The sequence below is a fragment of the Thermobia domestica genome, chromosome 2 (assembly GCF_964235325.1).
Source record: "Thermobia domestica chromosome 2, izTheDome1.hap1.1, whole genome shotgun sequence".
Taxonomy (NCBI): Eukaryota; Metazoa; Arthropoda; class Insecta; order Zygentoma; family Lepismatidae; genus Thermobia; species Thermobia domestica.
Window position 1 is genome coordinate 128,577,335 of NC_137455.1, and position 27,854 is coordinate 128,605,188.

Sequence of the window (27,854 nt, forward strand, 5' to 3'; positions counted from 1 at the left end):
ACATATGTGTGTGTACCAAGAGTATTTATTGTGTACATAGCTTCGTAGAGGCTTGTGCGTGACTGTGAGGGATTCCAGCGTCGGCCCAGCAACCACTAAAGGACCTTCTTATCTTCTTTCCAGGTGACTGCGGCAAACCACTGAATGTGGAAGCTGATACTGTGACGTCATTATGTGGGATTCACGTTTGGTTGTTGCGGTTTCTGCTAATGAATTGTAGAGTGATATATTTGAGTTTGCGTCTCCTCGCAAGAGATCCATATTTCCTTTAAGAACTTGGGCAATAACGTATTAGAATAAAATACGTTATGTTTTATATGCTTATTGAACATATTCAATTTTTAGCTCGTTAAGATACAAGAGAAAACCTAGGTCTTCCTGTCGCTGTGGTTGGTCAGGTGGCGCACGTTCAAATATGATGCTTCCATCGCATTCTAATGCTGTTATTTTTGGCTTTCTAAACTGAACTGCAATACATATTAACTCAAGGTGTCCAACTGCCTCAGGATCAAAGATGACAATTTGGAATCTCGGCTTACTTGGACTCGCGTGAGCTGAAGTTTACTATTCTCAGTGAGGCTTGACTTAGTAATCTCAATGAGGCTCGTGCTCGCATCCTGGGTCGCTATCTACTTGTAGGGGTTGTACTTACATGAGCTTGTGCTCAATCATTGAGTTCGAGAGACATATTCGCGAGTTTTGATATCTTTGCACAGGGTACTGAGTCATTCAGTACCGAAACATGTATATCTTCACTGGAAATCGAACCTGGGACACAAACAACAAAGGACTGCTCGTTAAAAGTGCTTATTAATATGTAGCAATCCCATTTTTTTTTATTTAGTGTATTTGAAAATTTTATTTTCAAAAGAGAACATTTCCATTTTCCTTCTTCGAAATTCACTTTTCAACGGTTTCTGAATCTTGGGGATGAGCTCTGTGGGATTATTCAAATGGGAAATTTTTATTTTCTTTTTCTTTTAAGTCACAACTAAAGTTATTCTGTTCGACCAAAAGAGAACATGTCCATCTCATGTTTTGTTTCTACTTAAAAATGGGTAATTATGAAAATGTTCTCTTTTGAAAATGACTTCTTATTTTCGTAATGTTGTAAAAGCCAAAAAATACTGTGATAATTTCTTTGTGTAATTTTTGCGATGGTCTTCGTTCTTGCCCTACTTGTCATCTAAGTCTATAATCCATTTACGTCCTAATTGATTTTGAGATGTATTTTTTGTTGAGTGGGAAACATATCGACACGCGTGAGCGCTCCAAGAAATGCATAATTTTACAATTGCTTAATATTCTGAACAAAACTGTTTGCCAGAAATTCGAAAACGAAAATTTGAAAATTCTGAAAAGATTGGCTAAGATGAATTTAAAAAAATCATTGGTGTATCACTCACAAGGAAAAGGCACACTTTGGCAAGTGAACTTCAGGGCCATTTTTTGCTAAGTGGTAGTGCACATTTAAAGAGTTAATATTACAAACTGGGAGAGCGCAATGAGCAAAAATGACGAAGAAAAAACGTCTTAAAGTTTTTTACTCGACGCATATATCATACGACGCGCAAACTTGTCAAGTGACGGCGTGGCAGAGTGAGAAGAATCAGCGACTTAAGTGCAAAGGGTGCCGGGTTCGATTCTCGTTCGAGTCAAACTTTTTTTTTTTTGCTTCAACCAATAAAGTCGACATTTGTAACTATAAGTAAAATATTAATTCACCATTAGTTTATATTGAATAAAACAATAGAAATTTTTAATCACGTGTAAATTCTTTTGATGTTCCATGTTAACTAGGAACAAAACTTAATCTCTTCCGTAAATATTATTGTTACTGCAGTCGTTGTGTAAATAATGTTCTTGAACCTTCGTGTCTACATCTGTTGACAGTGTGAGAATTACAAGGGGAATGAGAGGGAAATCTGCTTTGGTTATAGCAACATCCAGTATTAGCAAAGGGAATTTCCTCCCTCAACTCCTTTGTAAATCGCACACTGTCAACAGATGTAGACACAAAGCGTCAAGAACATTTATTACACAACGACTGTCGTCAAGGACGCCGATCATGGGGGGCCCTTCCCCCCAAGCTCATCGGGCCCCATGTATTTTATGAATGTGTATTTTCATATGTATTTTTTATTGTTACATGTATTGTTGTATGTATTTTTTATGAATGCCTCTCCCCCAAATTTACAGAGAAATCGGCGCCGTTGACTGTCGTAACCATAATACAACTCGTGATATCAGTATATTTACGGAATAGATTAAATTTTCTTGCTAGTTAACATGGAACAAATTGAAAGGTTTTACAAGTGATTTTAAAATTTCTATTGTTTTATTCATTATAAACATATGGTGAATTAATATTTTATTTATACTTACAAATGGTTACTTTATTATTTGAAGCGAAAAACAAAACAAAGATTGACTCGAACCCGGGACCCTTTGCATATGAGTTGCACACTACTCACTCTGCCACGCCGTCACTTGATGAATTTGCGCGTCGAACAGTATATGTGGCGAACAGTATATATATATATATAATGTGTGTGTGTGTGTGTGTATATATATAAAAACTTTTGAAGACGGTTTTTCTCCCTTATTTTTGCCCATTGCGCTCTCCCAGTTTGTAATAAAAACTTTTTAAATGTGCACTACCTCCTCGCTAAAAATGGCCCAGAAGTTCACTTACCAAAGTCTGCCTTCTCCTTGTCAGTGCGCCCTCTCTCCATTGAAATTCAATAGACATGTTGGTGGGTCAGTTACCACAAACGTAGCAAAACCCGCCCGGACTGTCTTCCTATAAATATATATATAATAAATCTGTTCAGCATTTTGTCTGTGATGAGGGAATATACAGATGCTATTTTCAGTTTTGTCTATTTTATGTACGTTATAGTATAAATGACGTAGGTTACTTCAGCAATTACAACTGAATGTAATATACTCGTATTACCCTCTGAAAACTTGTGCTTACAAAAAGATTATTAGGGAATCATTCAAATGCATTTGGGTCGTGTAACTACAAAAGATTACAAGAAAAGGTGGTTCTCCCAAATAACCGAGTAGATAGCATTAAATGCGAGTGAATTGCGTTTTATTTTTCTTTCGATCGTGAGAGGTTCCGGTAACACATTAAATTATCGATACATCTTGCGTAGTATGCTGTAAGTAGCTGGTAAGTTACTCAGTAATAAACAATGTACGTAAGACACTTTTTTTTTTTTTTTTTTTGCAGTGTTTTGAAAGATTTGTCCGTATAGTTGTTAAAGTGCTATACTGTTTCTGTTTTTAATATCGATTTTTAAAGAGACATCGAATGAAGTCTTTCAAAGAAAAGTTAACTTGATAACAATCTTAGTAATCCTTACAATAAATTAATTCGAAATCTCCAAAAAGGAAATGTGAGCAAATTTTTAATTTCTCATTCTGAAACTTTTAAAAAAAGAAAACAAATAATGCATTTAGAGATCTCTTAAGAACACCATTTTAAAAGAATGACTCAAATGATGTATGAGGAATCTGAATGATGTATGAGAAATCTCATAGAGGGAAACAATGACTATCATATTTCTTGACCGTACGGTATGATTGCCACTCAGTGTCCTCTTTTTGTGTATTTATATGGATGGATAGACCAACCACATTTATTCAACTTTGAAAATTTATATTCAAGAATTGACCTGTGGTCCATGAAAACGCGTCTATTCTTCGTTTTTTGTCTGTGACATTGATGTATTTCGCTTTGAAAGTATGTCTGTGTCTCCCTCCTTCTTCTGCTGTAACAACGGAGGAGATAAATGCTTTTGATATCAGGCAACTGGTTACGTGGGACATTTGTACCAAATTCTACCCTTTTTGAATGTAATGAGGGACGAAAAATCTGTTCTAGTTTGAAATCGGAATTACTAAGTGGACCTATATGTCTTCAAATCAGTAGTAACTTCTTTTTTTTCCCTGTCTTTTTTTTTCAGTTTAATATCGTTTTCCAGTGACGGATATGGGTTCAATTCTCTCGCTGTCCTTTTCAGAATGCTTCTTTCCTTTCTATTATATATAAAAACTGTCCAGATTATGGAGACATGTTGTACGTTCTTCTATAGCCCATACATCTATGACAGAATCTTATATTTTGTGCAATGGGCCGAGAAAGAGAGAGAGAGAGAGATGCTGTAATGACACATGTCAGATGGCGTATCAGACATTTTTTCTTTTAAGAAAGAGCTAATTTTTTTTTTTAATAGCCTTTTAAAAAATTGAACATGAATCTGTACAAGGAAGAACATACTCTTACAGAGATTTTCAATTACTAAACGGTTCTAATATTATAATGAAGAATGTAATAACTTCAGGGGTATGTGCAATTAATTTATTTTATTGAAGACGTTAAGCTGAAGCTAAAATATTACGGAATCAACTGTTAAAAAATGAAATAAGTAAATAAAATCTTCATGGTACTGTAAGAAATGTGAACCCACAAGATGGCTTTTAGCTGTTAGCTGAGTGATGTGTGTGATCAGTACATCAACTTCCATTGATGTTTCTGGCTTTTGAAACCGTATACTTTTTCATACAAATGACTCTTTAGTGCTTCATAATCCTTGGCAATCCAGGAAGATTCTATGAACTTGTGAATCGACATCTGAATTTCAAGTATGATAGCGATTGGAAATTAACTTTATGTTACATATTTCTTTTATTTATGCTACATTTTTCTTTGTAAGGAATAAGGACGTATATCGAATTACAGTATAAGGTATTTCTTACAATAGTGAATTCTTTGAAAGATCGATGCTTGGTTCCAGATGCAATGGATAATATTTGTCTTTACTTTTCATAATTCTTTGTCGACTATGCAAAAATATTTTAGAACGATCTTTATAGAGTAATACACTCGAAAAATCAACTTGTGGCTGTTGCTACATGTCAGTGCACAGAAAGAAGAGTTCTTAATGCGGGAGTTAGTGTTGGTGGATCCACCTTTGGCTGGACCTAAAATTTCAAACTTACATGTCATGGTATCTAGTAAGTAATCGATGACATCCTGTGACAGGCGGTACAGTCTGTTACAAATATCTCAAAGTTACTATGTATTTGTTTACTGGTCTGTGTAGCCGTTTGTGCTGTTTTAGTCATAGCAGATGCCAAATAGTCTACGGACCACGGCAAAATTTGAACCCCATTTTGCTCCTTTCCAGCAGTGATCAGTTTTGCTTTATGACAAGGCATCCCGTCATCCATGAATTTCGTGATGTCCCGCGAGAGTTCTGTTTATGAGAAGATAGCAGTTCGTTTTGCAATACCTCAATGTTCAATGTACTTCGTAGCCTTGATATGTCCAACGCAGAAAATTAGTTAACGTATTTACCATTACCACCTTTAATATGATAAAATGCAGCATGCGAAAGATTATACAAGCGGCAAAGTTTGTCTCTTTATTTGAATCGAATTTCGGTATAACAGTCACCTCATTTTTGAATACTCGGACTTTTTTTTCTCTCAAAACAAAGTGCAGTTATTACCACACTTTTCCTGTCCACAGTTGGATGCATTGCATTACTTTCTGTTTGCGAACTTAAAGTACTCAAGGAAACCAGTACAAGTCAGGGAAATGGTCAGCGGACTGAAAAAACTGCTTCAGCAGCTGGCTTCTAGAGATGGACGGTGTATTGGTGTAGAAACACATTAACACTTACTACTTTTTTTTTTTTTTTTTTGTCACATTTGGACAATTTTGTCATTTTTTCTTTTGTTTGTCCTTCGTAGTTCTAGTTTTTGCTTGTATCTTACATAGATCACAGGATTATTATGAATGATGCGTTAAGGCCCATTCCTGACATCAAATCGAACATTCTTTTTATAAAAAAAATAAGAAGAAAAGCTTAATTTAAAAGTAATAAACTAGCAAATTACTGTAGGGTATTATATATATATACAAGGTGGCCCAAAAGTAGGTATACACCCCTGCAATGATCAAGTTTATGGATTTATTTGCTTCGACTGTTCCGGGCTTAAGTTATAAGACGTTAAGAACAAATAATTTTAAAAAAAAACTAGATCAACCTGTTTGATAACAATAAGAAATGACATAAAATACGGAACGGGACTGTACTTTTGGGCCATCTCGCATATATATATATATATATATATATATATATATATATATATATATATATTACGTAGATACGGATGTAAGAGTTCGAAGAAAACGCAACCCAAATTCTTTTTTTTTCTTCTAGGAAAATATCTAAAAATGGTAAAAACACGTATTCAGTTATTTTAAGTAAACTATCTAAACACCAAATTTTATGTATTTGAATTAAGGTCTGAAAACAGGGGCGTAAATAAGGGCCCCGCAGACTTCGCATTGCGCAAGGACCCGAAGCTTTTAGTTACGCCATTGCCTGAAAGGTTATTCTTATTACCGGTATTGATAATCTTTCGTATCTCTAACACGCTTACGAGTCCCTCGGGGGCCAAGCAGTTAGCGCACGCGCCTTTGTCGTGGGGGACCCGGGTTCAATTCCCAGCGGCAGCTCATGTGGTTCGGATTGCACGTTAAGCTGTAGGTCCATGTCTTACATAGCATCGCTGCTAAAAGGAACGCTAAACTCAAAATCAGATCAGATTTCCCAGAACCTCCCTAATGTACTTCGGCATCATGTTTTATGTAACATGTTTTAAAGAATTTGTGTTTCATAAGGGTGCACACATTTTACACTCTACACTTCACTTGCATAGCACAGTATACAAATCAGTATAAAATGTATAATTATCCTTTCTTTCCAGACATAAAAAAATCATACCTATGATGCTAATAGTGATACATGTAATATATGTAGTTCATGTAGTCAAGAGTAACACATGAACTCTATAGAACTGATTAAATAAACCATTATGTATTATAAAACCACAAACCAGTATCACATGCGTAGCCATTTTATAATAAATTTATGTAGCTTTTGTGACAGTATCTCTTGAAAGCATAATTCACTGATTAAAATGATCAAATGATTAAACTGAATTTAGTAACAGTAGTGAAATTAATTAAACATCAATAAATGCCCATTAACTAAAAATACACACAGTTTGGAAAAACAACCTTCGGCTCATCCCTAACCAGAATAATGTAGATATGCATTAAGCATTTCTATCGTGGATTTCAATGTAATACGTTTCTGTATGAATCTAGGCACACCTAATTTGATCTATTAATGAACCTGTTGAACCTATTATTTAGAGGGAGAACCTCAAACTTCTTATTGTGTGCATAGTGGTGCAAATCTCATGTAGGCCCTACTTACTGATGTTTTTCTGTTTTGCCTTTCTGTCCATTTAAGTGTCTTCGACGCTTGCCTTTGTGGAGTCCCTGATTCGATCCCCGGCCAAGTAAGTTTGTAATGGACATAATCGTACTCCTGTTTCCTCCCATTTTCTCATTTCAGAAATTCTTCCATCATCATTCATTTGCTTTAATCATTATCTCCCTTAGCTTAAAGGGTATAATCGTGGGACGTTAAACTGAAAGATAATCTTTAAAACCGTACAGTAATGAATCAACCTAGTAACATTATTTTCTGTTATTAAATCTGGCTTTAATTTTTGATTATCAGCAGTGAATTTTAGCTCTGTTTTCGTCTTTATAATCTTTTATTTCACAGTGATTTTTCGTTATTTAATTTCATTATATCGATATAGGCGTATTCGCCTCTTGGCATAGTATACTTCCCCACTATTTGAGCTATTGTCTTTAATGTTCTTTACATATTCTACAACTCCAATCTATCACAGGTTGCGCCCTAGCCAAAACTGTACGCACCCTATAAGTGATTGTCCGTATCTTTGCAGCATCAATATATATATATAATCTTATCTGGCAGTGCATCAGACTCTAATAGAGAAAATATTGTTATGGGATCGTCTTTGAAAAATTATATACTATTTTCCTGACTTTACTTTGCAGTCCAGGTCTCAAACCATTTTTCTTTTAGCTTCCAGGATTACGATTATTTACTTTCGAAATGACAAAAGTAGGGTGACCCATAGAACATTCTGACTAATAAAAATGACCCCTGCTTGAAAGAAAAGTTTGAGAAACACTTGTAATATAATTTCAAATTATTTCATGAACGGGCACTGTAGAAACTTTAAAAAAAAAAATATTCGTGTTCTTTTACGAAAAAAGATGATAGTTTTTAAATACATATGCATTACAAGCATGCTTAAATACGTATGCCTCACAACCATCTTTCTCTTTTTTCTACCCTTTCTCTCAGTCATTATTATCGTAAACCAAACCACAGAGTCTTCCACATGTTGCCTTGCCTATCTATTCGAATCGCTTCGATTGAGCATGAATCTTCTATTATACTTGAATCAATGTTAATGGTGGTCATTTTTGGCGAACCAGATGAGCTGTTCTCCGATACTATGTTGTCGTGCGTATGATTCAGATAAAGCTATTAAACGCTGGAAAACTCAGTTTGTCTTTGGCCTGAGAAAGAAATTGCTCGAAAATTTTCACACTATAGTGATAAGTCGTCTTCTAAATCAAAAGATAGAAATCTGTATGAGTCAAGAAATAGCATTCAGTCAGTGTTAGGTATCTGCAGTTGCTTTCGAGGTACAGTATATCAGTATATCTTTGATACGCTGTGTGCTCTTATGGTATGTATAGGGTCTTAAGAGTGGTTCCTAGTGGTTAGAGAGCGGGGTGAGGCGTTTATTTCAAGGGATCCAAAGCGTACCCGACCATTTTGATAGTTTCGTCCCTTTCTTTGTGTGTGTGTGTGCTCGCGTGTAGAGATGGGGACGTTTCTTATAGAGCGACGTCGCACTGACGAGATAGGCGCTTAGGTCACTGAAACTTATCTCCTACTCGGTTGCTTTTTATCTTTTTCGACTGCAGGTCTTATAGGAAGTAAGGGAGGCATCTAATGTTGGTGCCTTGATCTTTGAGCGACCCCTAAAGTCTGCTTCCGTCGTTTTTTCTCTTTCGATGTTGCCATAACAACACTCGTATAAAAGAGAGTGTGAAAGAGAGAAAAAATACTGTATAACAGGGTATCTAGTTACATATAAACAAAACAAACATATTCTCTTACGAATAAATGAAACCACAACTAAGTTTCTCGTTCTCCTTGATCTATCATAAATTGTTGAATTACAAAGGACTGCAGTGTGCGAATTAGATAATCTATATTGGGGGGGATAAAATTAGGCCAAAGGACATAGTCTGAAGGTTCAAATTTCAAAATGAGACAATAAATGCCTTACCCCCCATATATATATATATATATATATATATATATATATATATATATATATATATAATACGTGTGTGTGTGTGTGTGTGTGATATCTGTAATAAATGAGAGATTTATTAATTTAATAAATCTACCGACAATAACTATGCACATATATATTGTCTGACATATACACACCCCACTAAACCTTTCTGAACGTGTTTTAATGTTGTACTCACTCTTGTCCCCGTAGCTCTCTAAGGTTTAATAAGTTAATAATTTGGCTCGAGCGATAGCCATGATCACAATCATATGTTAATTTTTCCACTCATATTGAAAGCTTCCACTTCGCATAAATACATACAGGTTGCGAAAAGAAACCTACTTCAGTCTTGTGAAAACCACTAAAATTATCAGTTAAACCGGACTTTTTTTCTTTCTTTTCTTTTTTCTTTTTTTTTTTTTTTTTAAGAAAATCTAGATATTAGCCTATCAAATAAGAAATAGATTGTTGCTGGTCCCGATTTCTCACATCAAGGTCAAATCGAAGGCCAAATATTTAAAATCTCTCAATTCAAATTTCGAGCTTGTGCTTCTACTTCCCGCTAAAGCTGTGCTCATCACGACTTTTTTTCTCCAAATATCGATTCCGTGATGGGCACGGAAAGTCAACACTTAAAATTTACTTTACTGTTAGGTTGAAGATGAGTTGATTCACTATGGGCTACGTTATTCAAATAAAGTAAAACATTACACTGAAGTTTTTCAGACAACATTAATTGCGTGGACAGCAAACTGTACAGCAAAAAGATGGAAAAATGAAGGGTTAACTTTAAAAAAACCCGCTCCAGTTGAAATGCTTATACAGACACGGACAATGACACGGAGAACCAGTCGTATTAACAAATGCTGAAACAAATCTTGAATTATTCGCTTATTCACCTAAAAATCACCTTCATTAACATGCCTGCTCACTAGGAGCGTATCCCCCAGCGTGTACGTTAACATATCTCAGATTTTGAGTACAGTTTCAAAAGTTCATTTCCGTAAACTGTAAAAGCAGTGATTACTGTGCTAATTATTACAAATTAAATGCAACTTTTGAGTTGCATACACACAACGTACTAGGGAATGAAGACCATGTGCTAACAAAGAGTACACTGGAAAATGAAATAACATGTTATAACAAAAATTAAAATAAGATGATAATCGATACAAATATAGAGGATGAATGTGACATATCCGAACTTCGGCAAGTATGGTAGAAGAAGCTATTTGTTTACTTCTTCTTGGCCAACCGCTAAGAACATTTATAAATCTATATGTGGCTTTGTTATGCGCAATTAGTACATTCAAATTCACAAACGATGACAAATTGAAGGGTACGAAGGTACAGTTGCAAGTAACAACCGTTGTCATAATAATATAGTTCTACTAAACAACGTTGAAAATAGTGGGTAATTAGGTGGTAAGTAGAAATGTCCAAAACTGAACAGTTTACATCGATCATTTCGAAATACAGCTAGAAGATTAAATTTACAAGAAATAACAAAAATCAGTGAAATTTGGAGTTACACTAAGCATAGTTTGAGGGGGAAAGCGAGCATCCCCGGTGGGGATACTTCAGCTGACTTCTTTGGGGGGGAACAAAATGTGATTGAGGGGGAAAATCCCCCTCATCCCCCCCGGTAATTCGCACCCTGAAGGACTGTATCAAAAGCTTAAAGAATATCGCAACAAAAACCCGTCAGTGTATTCTACCTTGTAGCAGAACAATGAGCCGGGTGTGAGTGTTGTCTATCTGGGTTCTATCCTCGTGAAACAAAATACCAACTTGTGGGTCATGTCCCATTTTAAACAACGGATCTCGCCTCATATGGCCTCATTACTGAAATGGTATGTTAAATTCCAATCAATCTTGTAGGCCAGCCCAAAGGCTTTTTGTGTATGGAGTACCCCGTCCATTCCATTAAGAGGTACGAAATACTCTTCACACTTTTTCTCAAGTAACCAACCTATTCTATAGCTCAAGAAATCGAGGATACGATATCATAGAACACAGTGTCACTATTAAATCCAATTTGTCTCCAGTCCAATCCAGTGTGTTTCTTTGGTGCCTAACCTGTAGTAATTTACCCAGTTTTTCCCTCATAGACTTCGTAGCTATTACTATATGCACTTTATACATAATTCCTATATGTAAACGACATACTTTGCTCATCATGGACATCCTGGTCTAATATTATCCGAAGATGTAGGTGGCGGAGGTCATTCTAATAATTTTAACAGCACTATTCGGTACCCATTTGTGGGATGACGAAAAAAAAAAAAAAAAAAAAAAACAACTTTTGGCCTCATATAGATGTGGCATTTAACAAAGAATGGTATGAAACAGAATTGAAAGTGTTTTCTAGGAATATGGTATTGTTGATATTTACACACATATGCGTTCGGAAACAGTATATTTTATACTTTAAATGCATACATGATGTTACACAAGATTACGGACAGACACATTTTTAAAGACAGTTAGTAATTGAAAATTTTGAGATATACAACGTAGGATCGGCAAAGCCAAAGTAGGGAGAAATATATAAGATGTTGCAGAAGTTTAAACTGGATTATGTAATTGAAAACTTGGAAAATTTCGGAATGGTTGTAGGGTATAAGTCATCAATATGAATGAGGACTTATATTGTGGGAGTACACTCTCAATATCACCCGTTATGTTGATGTCCGCCATTATGCAATGGCGGTGAAATTTTTTGACGGGAACAGGTTCATTTGATACATGATTTGAAGTTAGAGTTTATAGATAAACCCATTTGCCAAACCTCCAAACATTATAAATAGGGCTTCCAAATTTTCAGACTAAATGACCGAAACGCTATGAAAATTTAACTAAAAACCGGAATGTCCTACGAAAATGTAACTAGAAACCAGGACACCCTATGAAAATTTAACTGAAAACCGGGACACTTATAGAAATTTACAGTATAGAAATTTACAGTGTAGTCATAGTACGTACTTGCATTTTGCTGTTACGTAAATAATAGATGGACACTTACCAAAAGTAAGTGATAGGGAGTAGATTATTCCTATTAGTTGAGTATGGATTGCTAGTAGAAGCAATGTATAGTATTTTTTTAATATTGCACGAATGATAGTAACCGGAATCGGATAAAATCCGGGACGTTTTGAGTTGTGAACATATTTTTTTGTTAAAGGTGTGGGGGCGTCGGGGAGTCCTAATTATAAGTGATAACATTTCTGGTGGTTTCAAAACTTCTGTTACTAACTAGGCAGAAAGTGAGTGAGAGATAATGTTTTCATACCACTCTTGATTAGACACTACGGAACGAGTAAGTTTACATGAATATAATTTTGAACCAACAATAATAAAGCGCGAAACCTTGCAAGAATTATCAGTGCAAACGCATTTGAATTTATGTGAAAGAATTGTATCAACCAAAATAATATTGAATTAAGTCAAAATTGGGTTTAAAACACACTGAAAAGTGTAGAGTGCGAAAATAAACTTTTCAGAAATACGTGAAATATCAGAGAGTATATTGTGTGTACTTCCGGGAGAAAAATAATGATGAATACACATACAGTACTATATAAAGTTCTCTTCTCTTTCTCTTCCTCTTTCTTTTCTTTTTCTTTTTTTTTTTTGTTCGTTTAATAATAATGGATACTAATTTTTCATAATACCGGAGAAGGAAATATTAATTTTTCATTTAAACGCATTAATAGGAAAAAACATACTAATTGACTGTTTTTAAAATGAAAAAACATAATCATATATAGCTTATGTGGTGTATATTTTATTACATTTTTAGTAGAATATTTTTTTTTTTAATTTGAAAGAAAGATAAATAAAGAGCTATTAGCCATAGATGAAATTAGTTCCTATTTATGTAATTTTCTGTTAATGGTAATTACTGTAATCTGCATGTTTTAATAGATTCGTCCGTCATTGTAGTTGAAGCTAGAGGATAAAATAAATTAACTATGTCTGTATTAAGCCATGTATTGTTCATTTGTAACTGTAACGCATTCATTATTTCCTGAATTTGTTATTATCAAAACATAAAATTGTATATTATTGGTTATATTTTCTCTCAATGTCAGTATAAATAATATGAAACTGACTGTATAGTAACATATAAATTGGGATCAAATTAATTAATCCTGTGATTAACATGGATCTAACTAAACTAATTCTATGATTAATATGAAAGTGGCCTTATAGCGACATATTGGGCGGTATGCAGAGTCATTTTGACGCATGATTAGTACCGTACTAAAGAGTTCGACTAACATAAGGTTCCTGTAGTAGTCAGACCTTTGGTATAACGGTAATCATATGTCAAAACGACTCTGCATAAGGCCGATTAAATCTGGATCCTAACTAACTAAATATAAGGCTGCTATAAAGATGACTGAATAGTGGCATATTACATCTGAATCTAACCATATTAACTCTATAGCTAGTACGAAACAGGGTATATAATTACATATTAATCAAGATCTAACCAAACTAACTCTATGTTAATGTGTAAATGACTCTATACTGATATATTAGAGTATATACCTAAATTTAAATACACCATCCTTCGGACTTTGGAAATTCGAAGGTTTACGTTTGAATTTTACCTTCTGTCCAACTAGTAAGTCTGCATTGTTATTATTTGTCCTCTAAGGCCCTGATTCATATTATCCTTCCCCTTTCTTGGTCTGTCCAAATGTCTCCTTTTCCCAGGTTTCCTGACTAGGATTTAAAATGTATCCCACTCGTATGCCACATGTTGCCGACGTGTTTCGCTCAGTATAGAAATCTCGATATTATCATCAGTATAATATTCGGTGATTTGTGTTTGGTGGGAGAGACACAGCGAAGTGCTTGCATTTGTAATACAGTTCCATATTCTTATGATGCAATGTCTTAGTGGTAGAATGCCCATCTCTGGTGCGATGGATTCTTAGTTCAATTCAAAACCATGTGATTTTGTGATGGACAATATGTTAAGTTTTTGTACAGTTCTTGTTGTTGTTGTTGTTGTTGTTGTTGTTGTTCTTCTTCTTCTTCTTCTTCTTCTTCTTCTTCTTCTTCTTATTATTATTATTATTATTATTATTATTATTATTATTATTATTATTATTATTATTATTATTATTATTATTATTATTATTATTATTATTATTATTTTCCTGAAGTTCTCCTGTTTGCTTCCACTTTTTCATTCAAAAAATTCATTTATCACAGTTTACTTGGATTATCATTTGTCTCCTTCCGCTCAAAAGGTGTCTGTATGGAGTGTTAGAACTAAAGACTTCGTTTTATTTGCAGAGGCTATAGTGAAACTTCTGTAAGATGACCACCAGTCGTTTGTACTCTGTGACAAAACAAAATAGACGTACATAAAATGTGATACTTTTTTATGACTGTGCACTAGAAGTGTATCATACGATGTATTGGGTTGTGAGATTTTCATTTAATTTTATAAAATAGGCTATCGTAAATATAATCCATTATGTATAAAGTACACATGGCAACACATGCTTGGCATAATTGAATGGAACTCTCTCCTAAAAAGGAGAAAAAAGTTAAAAAAAAAAAAAAAAGATGTACTTTTAGCGTGATACAAGGAAGGACCAGCAGGTAAAAAGAAATGTAACTAACCTATTTAAACTATTACGAGTTTAAATTATTGAAATAATAATGAACTTATGTCCGAGCAGAAACGCCCACAGGACGTTTTCCAAGGGGGACAAAACACCGACACACATGAAAAGTCGCAAACATACACATAATATTTCATGTAAAACAATAACTATTTATGGCAATTACATAACTTCATTAACTACAGTAAATCCTGTAGTGTATGAGTAAGCAAATTAGTATGTTTTGACATGCATTGCGAACAGCCGAACCTTTTTTCGAAAATCCAGAGGACAGTTGCTCTCCCCATCCCCACTGTGGGCGGCCATGTGTCCAATCTAACATTTCTATGTTTCATTAATTTTCTGTGATACTACTCATTACTTCTTCATTTCACTTGAAGACAATGATTCCTAACCCTAAAAGGATTGCCCCATTCTCTTACACTTTAAATGTGACGTGCGTTAAAGTCGTAGTTATTAATGTGTTCTAGATTGAAGTTTGTGTTTTGTGCGAAATTACTGGTGCTGTCTCAGAAGTAATCCATGTTTGTTGACTAAAGATGATCACAAAGATATTTTCTGTTAGGACAGTGAAAAAAAAAAAAAAAAAAAAAAAAAAACCTTTTTAAAGTTTTCTTTATTCAAGTGCATTTTTTTCAGGTTCCAAATTCTCGACAGCGACGAAGTAATCATACTTTTTCTAGAGATAAAATTAGGTAAAATATAGTTTTAGCGTCTTTCTAGACTAGGATGACCAACCGTCCCGTTTTTTCACTACCATTCCCGGTGTCCCGAAAAATTCTCCTGGGACGCCAAAATGTCTCGTATTTACGTACATTCGGTACAAAAAACCTTTCGAATCGCTAAAACTTCGTAATTTATATTATTTTTGTAAGCTATATGATTATATTGGAGTATGTCGAATTACTGAGCAACGTCATTACGACGTTTGCGATATTGGATGTTGTGGCTGCACTGTTTTCCCTCCTAGGCCTCCCCACTCCGCAGACGACAGTGCAAGGGGCTGAAAGTCTTATGAAGAACAATGTAATCTGGTTTTACTCTCTGTTTGGGCGCATTGAGGCGCTGTCATCAGTATTTTCGTGATTTGACTAAGATGTAACATACTACGAAAGGGTAACAAAGGTATAGAACTATAAAAGTAAAAAGAAAATCAATTTGAAGTGAAATATGTTTAAAAGTAACAAAATGCAAATAAAAGGAGTTGGAATCCGATGCTGAGAGTAATGTAAATTCTGTCGGTGACAGATTTCAGCGCTCATATATTTTTAGTAATGTTTTTCAAATATTTCATTTTTTAGTTGCTGATAGTTACTTGTTATTTAATTAATTCCAGAACCTTTTAAATAGGTTTTAAAACTAAAAAGTGTAAATTTACTCTTTTTTGTGGGGGATACAAAGAGAGAGAGAGATAGGGAACGGAAAGGCAAAAATATATATTTAGGGGAGCAATTCATCCAGAAATAAAAGGTGTCCCGTTTTTCCTAGTTGACGATTTGGTCACCCTATTCTAGACACTATTTGGTGACAATAATACAGTGACTTTTGAATTGTTACTTAGCTTTTTTCATTTAAAAAAATGGAGTTGGCAACAGTGCTAACGACTGTTTTGGGGGGCGAGAATTCATGAAATGTATCTGGGGACCCATAAAATCTATGAGTAGACCTGCTTAGGGGTATAGCATATTCACAAATGCATTATGTTATTTTGTATATATAAATATACTTCAACGTGTCTTGAATATATGAATGTCTTTTGGATCACTTCCATCCCAGACAAGTAGATTGATTATCTGTATTTCCCAAGACACAGTTCCAACCGCATTCATAGCCAATCTACTCTAAATCCTAATTAGAATTCCATTTAAAGAGTAAGATTTCAAAAATATGTCTATATGTTTTGCTATTAAAACTAGGTTTAATCAAAAACAGTCATTAATTATTGTAGTTAATTTGGAGCGAAAATCTAAGCAGTTTTAATGGTTAAAAAAATGATATTCAAGGAACACCTCTTTATAAAAAATTAAGTTCATTCTTCTTTTGGATCGTTCCTAATTGTACTCTTTGCTTATATCATGAACTTGTAATTAAGTTGGTCGATACCACTGTATAAGAGTTGGTATTTTTTACTTTTCAGATATGCCTCAACTTTTGTCAGTAATAATATATCATGGCAGAGTAAAGATTGGAGTTAAGCTCGTACCAGGAGAATCCCTCTCTTTCTCTCTGTTGGTCATGATTATAACATGCGCTCAAGAGCCATCTAACGACGAAAAGTGTTTACGGAGTAGAAACATGCATTAATTATTCTGCTTTCCCCGTGACACGTTGAAAGGTTGACGACATGTTTAGCTGCATTCATGTTCTTTAAAGAGCATTCATTGTATGTTAAGTAGCGAAGTGTGATCAAGCATATATGCTTAAAAAAAAAAAAAAAAAAAAAAAAAAGACACTTTGTCCCCAATATCTTCTTCCTCTCGTCAGATTGTTCACTATACGTAAAAATCTTCATTTCATATATATATATATTAAAGGTTGTTCGCATTTACATGTGTATTTGGTAGGGTGTGTTATGTATTTTAATGTAAATTCGGAATATTTGTAATGAAATATAAATAAACCGTAGACTGGACATCATTATTGACCCAAACAACTATACTAAGTAAATTCTGATGCATCTTTCACCAATCTTTTGCAAATCTTATTTAAGTGCTATTTAATCTAAATTATTTTGTTATTAACAGATTGAAACATTATCGCAAGCAATATGTGCGTCACTGTTGGTAGAAATCAACCAGCACTGAATGCAATCTTCTACTTAACGATTCATGTGTTTTATACAGTGCATAATCTCTCTATATAGAAGAAGAAGTCCTGAGTGACTGACTGACTAACTGATCAACGCCCAGGCCAAACTATTTAAGCTAGAAACTTGAAATTTTGATAGAATTTTTTACATAAGGTACCACTAAAGAAGAATTTTTGGAAATTCGTCGGGAAAGAGGCAACGTTGATAATAGTTCTTACTCTACTGGAATAGTTTTCTTTTTAATTAATAATTTATGTACTGCATAAGAAAAATATGAAACGTTTAGTAGCAGATTAAATTTATTTGATTTCACCTAACAAGATGCACATATTCCTTCTAATACTGTAGAATTTTAGTTCATTAGTAAGATAACGTGCTAGTATTGATTTAGTCATGTATTGTAGATGTGTAATTATAATTTTTTAGTATTTTCTGTGAATATTGTGATGAACTAGTTATTGATTGTATACTTTGTCATAGTAGATATTCAATCAAAGTGTTTTCTTTCTCTTTGTAGGTAAGTCTTATTTCGACGTTTCTGATTTAGAAAAGTAAGTACGCCTGCTTCTTGTTTAATTTACGTGTTTGATTCTTTAAAATTTTCCAGTTGTTTAGTGCCATTATAAAAGTAGTTTCTTAGTTCTTGATAGCATGGCGCAAAGAATCGATTAGATGAATATTTCAATCACAATTATTCATATACAAGAAACAGAGGTTATTCCGGTATCTTACCGTTACGTTTTGCAAGAGCTGTTGGGAATACTTCACAACTCCGGCATAGCAGTGGGAAGGATGTAGCTTATGGGTCTCTCATCTGATTAGTGGATGCTTGTATTTCTGCTAGTATACAGAATCAGAGGAAGATGCATGGAGAACAAAGAGAGGGTTCACCTTTAGACACTCAACTTGAATGTCAAAAAAAAAGAAGCTCCGGAAGGTGACTATCCATGCGTGATATACGCAAAGCTCGAATTGTCAACAATTGAATATCTCGTCGAAGCTATTACAATTGCCATAGAGACGAAGCGCAGGAACAAAAAGTGTTGGTCATATGTATTATTTTATTCATTATATGTATTATTGCATCACTGGGAAAGTAAAGTAAGAGACAATGAAAATGCATAGAGACTATGGGTGACTACACTGGCACTAGCATAGAATCAAAATTCGCAGAGACATTACGTAAGATACAATTTGAAAGTTCAAAATTTTAATTTTACACAATATACAAAGCAACTGTTTGAACATACAGGATTCTGCTGCACTCAGATATATGAACGTATGCTAAATTTATCTTCTCGGGTTTTGAGGCATATCTGAAGTGAGTTGAACCCCACCAAAATATTCAAGATATATCTTCCGATTAATATTAGAGGTATGCTTTCTGTGTGAAATATGTGATCTCTGGTGCCATTTTTAGTAGGAGTCGTAGTATTATGTTGATCCCACGTGTATTTGTAGGTCAACATGATCGTTTCCTCGATACTAAAAGAGTGCAGTTTTTAAACAAAAGGTAAGAAAAAGATGATGAGCTATCAGACGACGACCTACAGCATAACATGGGATCCGCACTACACGATTTCCTACCAGGAATCAAACCTCGTATCGGTAACAGTATGAATACAATGAATACAAGTTATGAATACAATGAAACCTGCAGCACTGCGTTGAGAACCTCTATATGTCATGGCATAGAGTCAAACAGGCATTGAATTTTTTTTTGAGTAATCGGATATCACACTACTTGTATGCAGGTCCATGAGACATCCTTTCTGTCTGATGGGGGATAAATCACATTCCACAAAGATTCGATGGATAACATATCAGGCGATCGTCTAGGCAACCGAACCGGCAGTGGAATACCTGTAGTTGCGAAATCAAGAATGATTTTTCGAGATCATATAGTCAGGTATTGCTCTGCTGAAAGTTAGTGTTCAGAGTTGTCTGAATTTAAAGTATGACCTCAGTTTCTAGAATAATCACTGATGAGATTGCCTTAAATGTTTTGTGCCCGAGATTGCATGTTCTTCACCCAGTCGCAAAAGTATCTCCCCCTAAGTGCTCTAATTCCATTACTTGGGGTCCAGGTCTTTTGCAGTTGTGAGAACGCCTAGACAGATGCAACCCAACTTACACGTAACTATTCTCGGCACTGACAGCAGTTGGTGGCACTGCGTCAAGTCTGTATGGAAGTAAAATTGTGAGTAGATGACGCACGAAACATTTCTCCATTCTGAGATCAATCTCTCTGGTTCAGAGCGTGTTGTCCATTGAACATATTGAACATCATATGTTAATCTCAATATTGCTGTGTATGTAATGTATTTTTTCATTATATACTGTATATGCAAAGAAATAAAAACACTGATCACATATGAATCAGAAAATGCTTGAAAGTAGCTGAAAATATCAAATCCAGAACAACTACTGGAAATAACTTTGTAAATGATTCCCTCCGTTGAGAGACCTTCCCCAATTCTCCTCATTCCAATATCTTTTTCTTTCTAGGAAGAGATCTTGCTTATCACACTGAGTATGCATTGAAATTGAAACAGGAACACTTGAAAAAGTTTCAACCTCGCCGGGATTCGAACCCGGTCTTCCGAAGAGAAATTCAACGTGCTAACCACTCACCTACCGCGCCACTTAACCTTCCACCAAAACTAATAACTAGTTAAAATCGTTTTATGGGAAAATATAAACAAGATACTCAAATATAACAAAAACAAATATAAACAAAATATAAATAAAAATATAAATAAGAAAATATAAGCAACTTGTGTGTCTTAATGACTTACTCGAGATTTCCTTGTTTAACTCAAAAACGAGTTATATTCACGTTGCTCAATGAAGGAAGTATCACGAAATGTTCTTCAAGTTGAGCCTACGTCATTGACAGAGCCGTAACTTGTAGCTCCCCGCCGTTCGAGGGGGCCCATTTTGAGACAAAATTTTCTTACTCCATATACGATACGAACATGAAATTAGAAATGAAGCATCAAATAGGGTTGCTACATTACATAAACAAAATAGTACACATAAGGCAAATAGAACAAAAAAGAGTCGTGGATCCATTTCAGTAATATTTATTCGTATGGCTTTGAGTTTTATCTATATTGTCCCCTTAATTATTTTGTCATGTATGAAATGGGCCCAGAGAGTAAGTAACGGAACCGCAGAACTTGCCGTGCGGGAGGGCACACAGGCTCCGGGGGGCCCATAAAGATTAAGAGAAAGTTGGAGAGAGGGAGCCCAATAAGTTTGTAGAAAATCAACTTTTTCCAGCGGGAACAAATAAGCTTATTAATGCTTGCCCCCCAGAAAAGAATATAAGTTACGGCGCTGGTCATCGGTTGCAGGGATGGTCCCAATTTACCTTACATTTCGTCTTTACCATAACTTCCAATTTCCAAAGAAGAAAAGACGACAGAAATTATTTCCACATTCTTTGAATTGTATCGACACGTGTAGAAATAGACAGTTCTATGTTTGTTCCATAAGTACTAGTATATTTTCTATATTCATATGAGGGGTTTGTGTCAAATTGAACCGGTGGCACTAGGCGAGTGATCCCGGGCGTTCGGCTTCTGATCATAAGGCGCAATCCACTAGGGGCTCGAATTCCTCTGAAGCAAGGTCGGAATTTTAATTGTCCTCAGTATTTCTGTGTTCGTGTTCCTGTAGTGTTTGGAATACGCCGAAAGGACATGACATGCCAGTGGCGAACAATATTCCGGTTGGGGTGATTTGTTAAAAAAAAATGTGAAATCGGGAAACTCCCATTGCAGCTACTTGGGTTCAAATCCCGTCGTGGTAATTAGTATTTTTTACGAATGGGAAGATAATGTTTATGTAATTAGTATTGTAATTATGTTATTCCTTTAATGTGATGATGATGATGATGATGATTATTATTATTATTATTATTATTATTATTATTATTATTATTATTATTATTATTATTATTATTATTATTATTATTATTAGCACAATGGAAAGAAAAAGTAACATAGTCGAAGGTATTTATAGGAACAGAAAAGATATAGAGTATGCAAGATGTTTCTTAAGTTTACACATGAACGCAATAATATTATTACGTTTATGGATTTACAGATAGAATTATTATTTTATGACAACAAGAAATGGAATATAAAGATTTGTTAGCTGATAACAGTAATGCATTTTGTTTCGCCGTTCTTCTAAGTAGAAAGATGAGGTGATATCTTAAATAGGATCAATCTCGTGATTAGCGATCCCTATTGTAAGTTCGATCACTATTTGCAATTTGTGCACAGCTAGGAACAATTCCTTGAAACTTATTTTTGGCCCATACTACAGCAGTAAGGACGTGTTTAGCCCTTATGTGTTCATCAATTCTTGTCCAAACACCCTACTTGCCAGACAGTTACGAAGGTTGATACGGATGACGTAATTCTGTGTTGTTGGCATTTTACTTGTAAAGGAAGTTGTCTCAACTCTTAGACCCATAGAAATTTAATATTTTTCATGTTAGTATACATCACAAGTATCAGTTTTGTAGATTATAAAAATTTCCTGGATTGCCACAGTCGGAATCGAACTCACGTCCCCAACATTATGAAACTAACGCTTAAGCCACTACTCTAAGACATCACTGTTCTGGGTGAAGGAAAAAATGGAGCTACAGTGAATTTAGTAATTACACATTTTTACGATTCCAGTGTAATAATGCTGAAACTTTCTGATTTCAGTCATGATAAAATAGTAAAGTATTATGCAGAAAGAATAGTCAAGAGAAGTCAACTTTAAATTGACAACTCATATGTACGGAGGCGCTGCCGTATGCTCTCGCCTCGGGCCCTGATTTTTCAGGGCACGGCATTGGACTTATATTGATTGGAATCTGGTGTTTCAGGGCACTGGATTATTTTTTTAAGTTAATTTAACAAACGTTCCTCAGTACCTTGTTTCCTATTTTGACGCGTTTTACTCACTTTTACAGTTTTCCCACTAACTCTTTAAGAACAGAGACAAAAACACAGAAACATGGAGGACAGTAAAAATGACAAATACTATTCGCGCGTTCTTCCCTTGCCTGAAGTAAAACAATAAAATGATGAACATGCAATTTTTAGTCTTCCATTTTCTATGTGGTGTCAAATCCAGAGTTGGAGTGGGTCAGTGGGTCAAATTGATCAAGTTTTCTGAGTGGGTCAACAGCATGTGACCCACTGCGACCCATCCACCGTGACTCACTGCGACGAACCACTCACCGTGATTCAGCACTCACTATGACGCACTCTGACCTACCGACCCTCTCTGCTCACTGCATTGTAGACAGCATCTTCTGACGCGACAAAACGCCAATGAACCATAAAAGTACTCCCCAAAATATGTTAAATCCCTATATGTGTGATTTGTTTACATTAAGGTGAATCTGAAAACACAAAAAAGTACCAAAAAAGTACCCCGGAGGTGGCTCGAACCACCAACCTTATGATTACTGGGCGGGTGTTCTTCCGAACACAACGAAAGCGATGAAGCGACGTTGAGATCTTTTTAATTTGGTCAATCAGAGTGCTTTTAACCCTATATATGAGACGATAACTGTTTATGATAAGATAAAATACGTTCGCCATGTAATTTTATAACAAAATGACGCATGTCTATTTACTTTATTTCATAGTTCTCCCATACTCACTTTCTAATGATCGACGACAGTTGTCATCTAAATTCATACAATTATCGCCCTTATCTCAAGATTTTTCACTTCATCAAGTTGAGGCAGGGGTTTTTCTTGACCCCCGGAGTTCACTTTAGGAATAATTCGTCAGGAAAAAATACGAATAACCACATGCACATGACTGGCGATAGTTCGTGTTGGTCCCTTCGCGATTCTCCGAAGTCCTTGCTGCTACGCGGTGGTAACTTCAACACCCCGACGCGAGATATCTGGTTCGACTCGACGAAACCCTGCCGGCAGTGGGACACTAGCGGCAATCCTTCCACTCATCTCTATATTGACGATCGACGTTTACTCGTAAGTGGGCCACTAGGTGTTGGCGATGTTTACGGCATGGAGTAAGTCCATGTTTCATATACCCTCGTTGCTGAAAGGGACGTTAAACTCAAAATCAACTCAACTCAACAAAAAAATACAGTGCTTCGCATCATATATCCACATATGCTTACTATGCGCTTTATAATAATTGCTGAAGCTTGTTTATTATATGGATCACATAGAGCACAGGGCAATCAACCCATAAAATTGTGAGAAAAATAGACATAAAATTTGTAATGTAAGCTTCTGTATGTTGGTCTACGTACCTTGATTTGGTACTTTCAAATTTCATCCGTTTTTCCACTGAAAAGTATCGGTAATTCAACAAGGAAATAATTAAACATGATAATTTAATTGAAATTAATCGTAATTTTGCCCATGACATACACTTTACCATTTTATATCGTAAAGGTCAGATCCATCATTATTATAACAGAACGGTGCTTGCGGGATTGACCGAAGAAATTCAAACTCCTATTAGTTAGAATTTGACAACCTGGTTTAATTACAAGTATAATCTCTTTAGTCGGTAGAAAAGAGGACGTGGATCATGTGTCCGAGTTGATGACGATGTGTTTTGGTGGGTCAGTGGTTCATGGTGAGTGGTGGGTTGGAGTAGGTCAGAGTGGGCCAAGATGGGTAAGAGTGAATCGCGGTGGGTGGTAGGTCAAGTTTTCATTGACTACGCCATCTCTGATCAAATCTGTAAAACCAAACCAAAGAGCAATATTACTACACAAAACGCTCAACATCTTAGCTATTCATGACAAACTATTGCATGATCCGAATAACAAGTATATCCACAAACCATCATTTGTCATATTTTATCGAAATACGTTAAGTAACAAATGAAAAGCAACAGGATAATATTTCCCTCCTCCAAACCCCCTAAAGTGGAGTTGTTGATTATTCAACAAAAAGACATCCAATCAGAAAATTAATAAAATATAAAAGACTCGGCTTTGCAATAATAATAATAATAATAATAATAATAATAATAATAATAATAATAATAATAATAATAATAATAAAAGAATAACAGAATTACAAAATCAATTACGGAAACAATACCTTCCAATTAAGAAAAATGATTGCCACGACACAGGGCCGTAACTTGTGGGGCAGGGGGCAGTGCCCCTCAGGGAAGCTCCCCGCTGTTCGAGGGGTTCCCATTTTAAGACAAAATTGTCTTACTCCTTATACTATACGAAAGTGAATTTATAAGTGAAGCATCAAACAGGTTCACTACATTACAGAACAGCACACTAAAGGTAAATAAAACAATAATGAGTCGTGGGCCCATTTCAGTAAACAAAATGTCTACTATTAGGGGCACTAGAAATAATATATATTCGTATATTATTGTCAGATTTGTCAATATTATCCCCTTAATTGATTTGTCGTGTATGGAACGGGCCCATTGGTGTAACTAACGACCCCGCAGACCTTGATGTGCGGGAGATTCCAAGAATTTCAGATATCCTCTGATCTTATTGGCCGATACAGATAGGACATCAAGAGTCATGACCTACATATAGCGGAAATTAAGGCCAATTGCTGTCGGCCCTCGTGGCCGAAGGTTCTAGGGCAACGTTCTAGTAATGAAAATAGTTTTTGACATGGGTTCAAACCTTGCCCAAGGATTTTTTAAATTTTCATAACACTTTTTCATTAAAATAAGCTTGCAGTTTTACAATACGGATCCATAATAATAATAATAATAATAATAATAATAATAATAATAATAATAATAATAATAATAATAATAACAATAATAATAATAGGAACGGGTTATAATCTCCGCAGGGGTTGGTTAGGTTCTATTCTCTTGCTCAAATTTTTCTGTACATTTTACATGACCAACTTCAAACAGCTGGCTAGGGTAGCGCGCGAATACTGAAACTCTTGGGATCGGCGTAATGCCTTCTTTTTTGGAAATTAGAAGTTACGATGAGGAAGAATAGTAGTAATGTAAATCGGGAGCAGTTAAAAACGATGAGGTAAACTCAACTTGAAGAACGTTTCGTGATATTTTCCTCATTGACGAAGGTCTATATAACTTGCTTTCGAGTTAAAGAAGGAAATCTCGAGTAAGTCATTGTGACACTCATAAGGAACGTCTTATATAAGCATTAGTAGTTTGTATAGTCTTACATGCAACGATTTTAACTAGCTAAAAGTTTAGATAAAAGGTTAAGTGACGCAGTATGTAAGTGGTTAGCGTATTGAACTTCTGTTCGGCGGGCCCGGGTTCGAATCCCAGCCAGGTTGGAACTTTTTCAAAGATTTTAATTTCAATTTTAATACGTACTCAGTGTGACGAGAAAGATCTTCTCGAGAAAGAAAAAGATGTTGGAATGAGGAGAATTGGAGAAGGTCTCTAAATGAAGGCAGTCATTTACCAACTTACTTCCAGCAGTTGTTCTAGATTTGATATTTTCAGCTACTTTCAAGCATTTTCTGATTCATGCGTGGTCAGTATTTTTATTTCTCTAAACATACAGTATATAAAGAAATAATATATTACATGCACAGCAATATTAGATAAATATATGGTGTTCTTTGGAAAACACGATCCGAACCATAGAGATTCATCTTAGAATGGAGAACTGTTTCGTTAGTCACCTACTTTACAATTTTACCTGGATAAACACCTGGACCAGGGCTACCAACTGCTGTCAGTGCCGAGAAAATTTACGTGTAAGTTTGGTTGCATCTGTCCAGGCGTTCTCACAACTGCAAATTACCTGGACCCCAAGTAATGGAATTAGAGCACTTAGGGAGAGATACTTTTGTTGCTGGGTGTACCTAATGGAACTCCACACCATCGCACTTAGCATTCTGCTGCTTCTCCGTTTGAAACTACAAGTTGGCAGATTACGATAGCAGGGACTCATTCGGAAACACTTACCTTCTTCTAGCGGCGACAGCGGCGCTGCACGCTAGTGATGGTGTTCACGTGGCCTTTTTATCTTCAGATGATTGTGGCTAATGATCAATGGAATCCAACGTAAAACCATGTTTACTTTCAGTCTAGCAATCAACAGACGCAGTCAAACTGTCGTCACAGACAAGTCTACACATGTGCTTCACTGTGAAGTAAACACTGTAGACATTGTACAGTCTGTGAATGTCATGTAGATAAGATGTTTGTCATCTCGTGGTCTTGTTACATTGCGCGTACCGATCATCGCTGCATATGATTCTTTTCTGTCAATTATTTCTTCACACGCATGACTGTAGTAGTGGCATGCCCATGAAACGCAACAATTTCGCGGTACGAGAAGTCGCCTTCCGTAGCCTGACAGTGCATCATTTCACTGAAATTGTAATCATATGGCATACCTTGGCATGCAAACTATATCAATTTGGGAGCATTGCCGCCATTCCTTTGTGGTGAAAATTAAATTTCTAGTTTTACGTCCCCCGGTAATTACTCCCTGGTACCAGAGGTAAGCTCTCTACCACTGATTATTGTGCCCCTTTCGTTCGTCGCATTGCGATTTTCACAAACAGTGATGCTTAATATCAGCGTACAAAACTCTCGACTTGGATAATTGTTAAAATTTTCGCACCTGGAGCCTAGTCATTCACAGAAATGCCATCCTCATTTAAATTTTGTTCTACCTTCAAAAATTGAATCGGTCTTTGTACAATGGGGAGATATTCCATTTGAAACATATTACACATTCCTTCTTTTAACAATGTATGTTGGATCTTAAAATTTAATTTAATTGTTGTGTGTGTTTCACTTGACATCAAACTTAGAGTTAGTTAGCAGAAGTAAATAATAGATTATTAATGGGACAAACTTGAATTTAAGTTAACATTTGATCTTTGAACGAATCGTATATGTGGAGAACAAAATGCAAGTGGTAAACGTACAAAGTGCACTCACTACAATAATATAGTTACGTCATTTGTATAGTTTCGAGGTACAAAGTCAATCAATTAATCATGGGGAGAGATAGAAGTGATTAAGGTTGTGTAACCATCATTCATAGTTTTCTCTCTGTACAATTATGAGAGATAAACAGTCTACCTTTTATTCTATCGTTAAAACACT

The 27,854-nt window shown here is 35.3% G+C and overlaps 1 long non-coding RNA gene across 2 annotated transcripts in view; it reads left to right on the forward strand.

Annotated features, from left to right (window-relative positions):
• LOC145679733 (uncharacterized) overlaps nucleotides 1-27,854 on the forward strand; it is a 503,930-nt gene that overhangs the window by 177,198 nt on the left and 298,878 nt on the right. The window contains exon 3 of one of the 2 annotated variants that reach the window (XR_014130515.1): nucleotides 18,266-18,675. The exons of the other annotated variant lie outside the window; for it this stretch is intronic. This is a non-coding gene — a long non-coding RNA (uncharacterized LOC145679733). Of the gene's footprint in view, nucleotides 1-18,265; nucleotides 18,676-27,854 lie in introns of those variants that run through there. 2 annotated transcript variants of the gene reach the window in all.